This window comes from Pinus tabuliformis, chromosome 1_1 (genome assembly GCF_031772625.1).
Source record: "Pinus tabuliformis cultivar Carrire ecotype Pingquan chromosome 1_1, CPIR1, whole genome shotgun sequence".
Lineage (NCBI taxonomy): Eukaryota > Viridiplantae > Streptophyta > Pinopsida > Pinales > Pinaceae > Pinus > Pinus tabuliformis.
In genome coordinates, this window is record NC_142297.1 from 119,228,340 (window position 1) to 119,234,901 (window position 6,562).

The window sequence follows — 6,562 nt, forward strand, 5'->3', positions numbered from 1 at the left end:
ATGACCATCATCATTATCATCCCTACAGGAGGAGTGATAGGGGATCCTTAGAATAATACATGTATCCATCACCTCTCCTATCCAGAGCATCCACAACCTGCCATATCTCACTATGTCATCTTTATCTGACCTGTGACCGCCATGAGACTTACTTCCATATGCCCAATTAGTCATGTCCTCCTGTCCATGGTTGATCTGAAGTGGACCTTGTCGCTACAATTCTGACAAACTCTGAAGGAGTATTGCATTAACCTCTGCTTGTTTCTCTTGTGCCTGCATTGTTGTGGAGGTAAATCCCCTCTGCGGACAGAGGCGATCCCTACTAGCCCAGATCGGGTCTAGCAACAATCAAACAATGCTACCACGCAAGTTCCTAATTGCAAATTGAAGGTAAGCGATGAGAGCTTACTTGGATTCCAATGCTAGTATTGTAGAAGAGTCGATCCTTTGCTCCAGCCGGTCACGATCCCCACGATCTCCGTGAATGGACACCTGCACATCCAAAGAACAACACGAATACAAGTATAAAATCCAATAGATGCAACTATATATCGGTCAGAAGAGATATAACTCAAACATCATTACAATGAACAACGAGAGTGGAACCATAATGATAGTCATCTATTATTGATAATCAACAAAGAAGAATACAACCATAGTTCTGACGTCAAATCCTCCTTTGGCTGGGTGATCGGGTACACATGCCTTGCAAAGCTTGTTGGAGAACAAGTCTCTCTCTCTTTGGTTACAAGAATCCCCTTACTCCTTGCAGCAATCTCTTGATCTTCTAAAAGTATGATTCTCCTTCTGCTGGAAATGGAACTAGAGCTATCGTTATCCTTCACTCCAAAACTATTACCATTAGCCTGTCAAAGGCAACAGAACAAGCTTTTATAGATAAGGGAAGGAGATGGGATTGGCTTCATCCTTGAAAGAGATAAGATCAACGACAACATCGATCGAGTTGGGTTTACCATCGATCGAGTTGGCTTTACCCTTGGAAAGTGTTCACGGATAGAGTTCATGAGTTGGAAAGAACTTTCTTGTGCCTGTTTGTTAAGAAACTTTACCAAATTGGGTTGGCGCGGGTCCGACACTAAGACAGAGCGCCAACTGGCGCGCCCTCTTTGTTGGACTTCCCCATTGGCGCGAGCAGTACATTGGGAAACCGCGCCAATGGAAAAAGGGGGCTTTTTAAGGGTATCTTGCAGGAGTTGTCTTCAGGGCATATGAAGTCCACGCTTAGGGGAATATGATGCAAGTGTTTTCAAGTTGTGTCACTTCTCACAGGTCCCGGAATGAGTCCTCCAAAGTGCGGGAGAGGGGTAACTAGGACGGTGAGAAACGGTGACAAATTACTGTGTAACAGATGCCCCCTAAAGCATGAGGCCCGAGAGAGAGAGAGGGGTGAAATGCTTTACAAGAACATGCGCAACTGAAAACGCTGCCGCCGGAGAACCTGCATAGAGAAATACAACTGATATCTCAAGTACATGATATATGTGGTATGGGCGCAGCCATCCATAACAGAGTACATAATAATATAGATCCAAGGTATGGGCGTAGCCATCCAGTGAGGATCAATGAATAGACTCAGGCATGGCCGCAGACATCCAGTGAATGAGTCATGTAGTGATCATGATAATCCACAAAATCGCAGCCTGGATTCTAACAGACAAAATCCAGGGTCTTGCGCTCCATCTCGACCCAAACAAAAGTACAAATTCAAGCATGCGAATACAGGAGTTGAAGTCGAACATGCATGAACATCGTCTGATTACCAGCCAATGATGAAAGTTGTTAACAGACACGAGAGGTACCACCAATAATGACAATGGTCCTCAAGGTATTATAGGTACAATCTACGGCGGGCGAATCAGTGAGCTGGCGTCAAACACCCATAGAATCGTTCGATCGGAGGCCAATGATGAAAACCTCACGTCGAACATGAAGAACCTGCCATTGAGGTATGCAGGCTCCAAGGCACCGGCAAGGAGTCTCTAGATCAGCTTCCTGGATAGTGAGCTGAAGTCGACAGGAAGTGAACCTGATCAAAGGTGGGCCATAGTGTTTTCCACATCATCGACACGAGACAGAGGGAGAATATTATGAATCAGGACTATGTGAGATAGCAGAGGGAGGTTGTTATTCTGCAGAGGTCAACTTCTCTTGAACATATCGACGGCACGACAGTGGATTTGGCAGCATTTGACATCAATATCAAAGGTCATGGTGACGAGGCAATGAGCAGACGAGAGGTCAAACAGGATCACCCAAACCCACGGAGGCAAGTGAGAAATGAGATGAGATGTCCCCACCCAGACACGAATGCAAACAAGTGCCACGTTCAAGAGCGACATACTGCCGACACGACAATCATTATGGTTCCATTTTCCCCACCATTTCTAGCGAGTACCCCAGTTATTTTTAACAAGCTTGACGGGGATATCATATGCTTGTGAGGCATCATTTTGACGGGATCCGATGTCATCAGATTTTAACGAGCCTGACAAAGGAAGAACTCGGTGTATTTTCATGTTTAGAGAGTTTGAAAAGACAGCAGAAAAGAAAACTCCAGGGGTGTCCTTTTTCGTAAAGTTGTGTCTCTCGAGCCCGAAAAAGTATAAAACAATGCTCGAAAGAACCGCCCGAGCATTACGATCGAGGAGTACTTTTCATGTGTAGTGACGTCGACCTGAAAAAGTAAAAAAAACGATCGATATCACGTCGTTTCGCAACCATTAACGAACCTGAAACGACAAGGGCCCGACAATCTTTTCGTTTTTTACACGGTCGGAAAAGAGTTTAAAGACGACGGCCTCTTATTTACGTTTAATGAGTCAAGAGGGAAAACTCGGTAATCTTTTCGTCTTTAAATGGTCGGAAAAGAGCTGAAAGTAGACTTGAAAGCGACTTTTTCGTATATTTACCGAGTTCGAAAAAAGTGTAAAATACAACTCGTTTCGTCGCCTAAGTCACACAAACAGCTTTCGCTGCACAAAAACTAGTGTAAAATCCACTTTCGACACAAATATACCTTAAAATATTCATGAAATGGCTTTTTAAACCTATTAAGGGTCAAAAAAGTTATAAAATAGGTGGAAATAGTAAAAACAAAAAATTACTTTTCACTTTTACCTTTTGAGAGTGACGTTGGAGCTTTTGGTGTGCGATCTTCGGGTGACGATTGCGACAAATCCAGGTGACCAATCGGAGCACCGTCAGTGACAGGTAAGAGGCCTCTTCTCCTACTCCATTTCTATCCATTTTTTATGTTATTTGCTTCCTGTTTGAGCCCTTGCAAGGGGACATTGCAAATTTTAGGGCCGCGCCCATTGGCGCGGGTATCCGGCTCGGACCCGCGCTAATGGGGCGATTTTCCTAAAGGGGTCGCGCCCATTGGCGCAACTGTTTTAGAAACAGTCGCGCCAACCGCGCAACTCCAATTTTTCACTCAAAATTCCCAATGCAATTTGAATTTTCCTGGATTGTGAGCTTACCAGGGATTTAACTATGATCTATGTGTTCTTGTGGGTGCAGGAAAGCAGGCACAATGGTAGTGGAATGGAAAGAACGAGAACATGATGAGGTGGATGCTCTGGCTCTTGAGGATGAGGGTTGCATGAATGCCCTAAGAGACTGTGGGCTTAAGAAATTTTTCCTTACGCCTTACCTTCGAGCTCAGCCCGAGCTATTACAATTCATAATTGATTTATGGGATGTTGATGACCAAGTGTTCCGTTTACGGGACCAAGTACTTGCGCTGGACATGTCCGATGTTTATTTTATCACGGGGCTGTCACGGAGAGGGGCAAGGCCCATTTTGACCGGGGGTAGACCTTCCGGAGAGAAGATGACTGAAGTGATGGCCCGAGTGTGTCCAGGGGCACAGTTTGGGAGGAACAGTGCAAAGTTGGATATCCCCACCATTCCGGACTTGACGCTCAGAGTGATACTGTTCACCATTACTCGAGCTGCAGGGGTGCAAGCGCCCCATGAGGCGAGCAAGAATCATCTTCTACTAGCTACAGAATGCCTGAATCCCACCATATTTGATTGGGCTACAGCGGTGACCACCAACATCAAAAGGCAGCTTACAAAGTGTAAGCGAGGAGGGGTAAAGCAGTTTGGGTATGGCTCAATCGTGGTATCGTTCTTCTTGGAACGATTACCAATTTTTCAGGGACAGGGAGCTATAGTGGCTGATCCTTTGCCACGAGAGCCTAGGATGGCTCGCTGGGCAGCACTGATGCCCAGGGGAGGAGGGGGCCAGCAGATGTCCTGAAGGCCCGAGTTCTTTATATGGCTCCGCCACCAGCTGATTGTAGTGGAGGATTGGCCATATGCGGGGACTGACTTCACCGGAGACCCAGATCTCCCATTGCCCGAAGGAGAAGATTGGGACGAGGAGCTGGGTAAGATCTCTTTTTGTTTTTGATGTTTTATGTATTATATATTTTTTTTGGTAATACATGTTTGTCCTAACAACAATTGTATGTATATGCAGATGTTGGCCCAGAGCGACCAGCCGGCATGTCTCCGATCGCCCGGAGGAACCAACCCGCAGCCAACCCTCAGGAAGAGGGTGGCGAGGGAGATGAGCTGATTCAGAATCTCGAGGGACTTGCCCGAGGGATTCCTGATTATCCTAGACTGGGCGATATGCCACTAGCATACCAGAGGCACACAATGGGGGTGCCTAACCGTGTCCATCATCTGTTGAGACGCTTGGTGCGCGCGGTGCTGTGCTATCATGAGCACCATGGGGACTAGACTTCTTGGTATCATTTTCATGCATATTTTTTGAGAGACATGTTGTCTTCGGATGTATCGGGATGAACATGTATTATTTTTTGAACTATATGATGCACGTGGTGCAAACATTGCGACACACATATATATATGGTTTTATTGTGCTTTACATGCTTTCTTGTATGATGTTTTATCTATTACGCAAATGTCTATCTAATACATGATTGGCCAATGCATCAGTTAATGTGTTCAATTGTCTTGGAATATGTTGATATGTAATGAAATCAAAATTCCTTTCTAACAATCTCACACGTAAATACAACCTTAGAATGCGATGGTCTCTGACGGAATATTGCCCGTTGAGCTGGTGGACGACAAGTTGGGAGTCTAGGTTCACCACCAATGCACAAATGCCGAGATTAACCGCCTCGGCTAGTAGTTCAATTACAGCACTATATTCGGCAACATTGTTGGTGGTACGGCCCAAACACACACCTTGAAGATCTATCAACTCGCCATGAGGATCATAGATCACCCATGCCGCAGAGGACAAGTTGCGAGTACTGCGGCAGGCACCATCAGCGAAACCAACGTAAGGTGCATCAGACATCTGCACAAGAAGCGAAAGACACAATAAGCGGCAATCTCGCCGTCACACCAAACCAAAAAAAATGAAAACACACACACACAACACACGTATGTACAAATCAAAGTGCATGGGGTTTATGCATAGTACTTTTTCAAGTACAGCCCATTTCGGGGCTTCTCGAGGGGGTTCCCTTCATAGTCGATTAGCTCGTAGGCCCCTTTTTGCAAAACTTTCTTGACAATGTAAGGGCCTAGCCACATAGGCTCGAGTTTTCCTGCCCCCAGCTTATCGTTTGCTTGATCGTAAAGCAGGACTAAATCTCCCTCAACGAAAGAACGCGGATGGACATTGTGATCGAAGTGAGTTTTCACTCTCTTCTTTTGCGCTTCGATAGCTAAAGAGGCTAGTCGACGGGTCTCGTCCAGCCGTTCCAAGTAAAGGAGGCGTTCTTCTACTGGAGTAGTGTTGGGAAGTAGTTCGACGGCTAATTTCAGTGAAGGAATTTCACACTCGATTGGAAGGGTAGCCTCCAGCCCATAAACTAGTTGAAATGGAGTGAAACCGGTGGCATCCTTCACCGAGGTTCGGTAGGCCCACAAGGCAGGGAACAACATCAAGTGCCAGTTGGACTTATGCATGCCAACGGTACGTTGAAGCATCGTAACCAAAATCTTGTTGACGGCCTCAACTTGGCCATTGGCCTGAGGATAGTATGGAGTCGAGCTATCATGCCGTAAGCCTAGCTGGGTTGTTAGTTCTGTCATCATATGATTACGGAAATGCTTCCCGTGATCAGTGACGATGGCTTGAGGGACTCCGAATCGTGAAATAACATGGTTGAACAAGAATTGCGCCACTGTGTGATCGTCTTCAGTTAATGTAGGCATCGCCTCGGCCCATTTAGTGAAGTAATCGACGGCAACGATAATATACCCATGCCCCCCGGCCGAGCGAGGGTTACAGGTCGTATAATCAATGCCCCACTTTGCAAAAGGGCCGACGGTGACAACAAGGTGCAATGGAGCGGGAGGTGCACGCATCTTCCGCTGGTATATCTGGCACTCGTGACAGGAGCGGACGGCGAGAATGCAATCCTTAAAGATGGAGGGCCAGAAGTAGCCAGCACGGAGGATCTTTTGGGTAGTAGCATATCCGGACATGTGACCACCACAGGCACCGAAGTGGCAGTCATTTAAAACATGCTCAGCTTCCTCGAGAGTT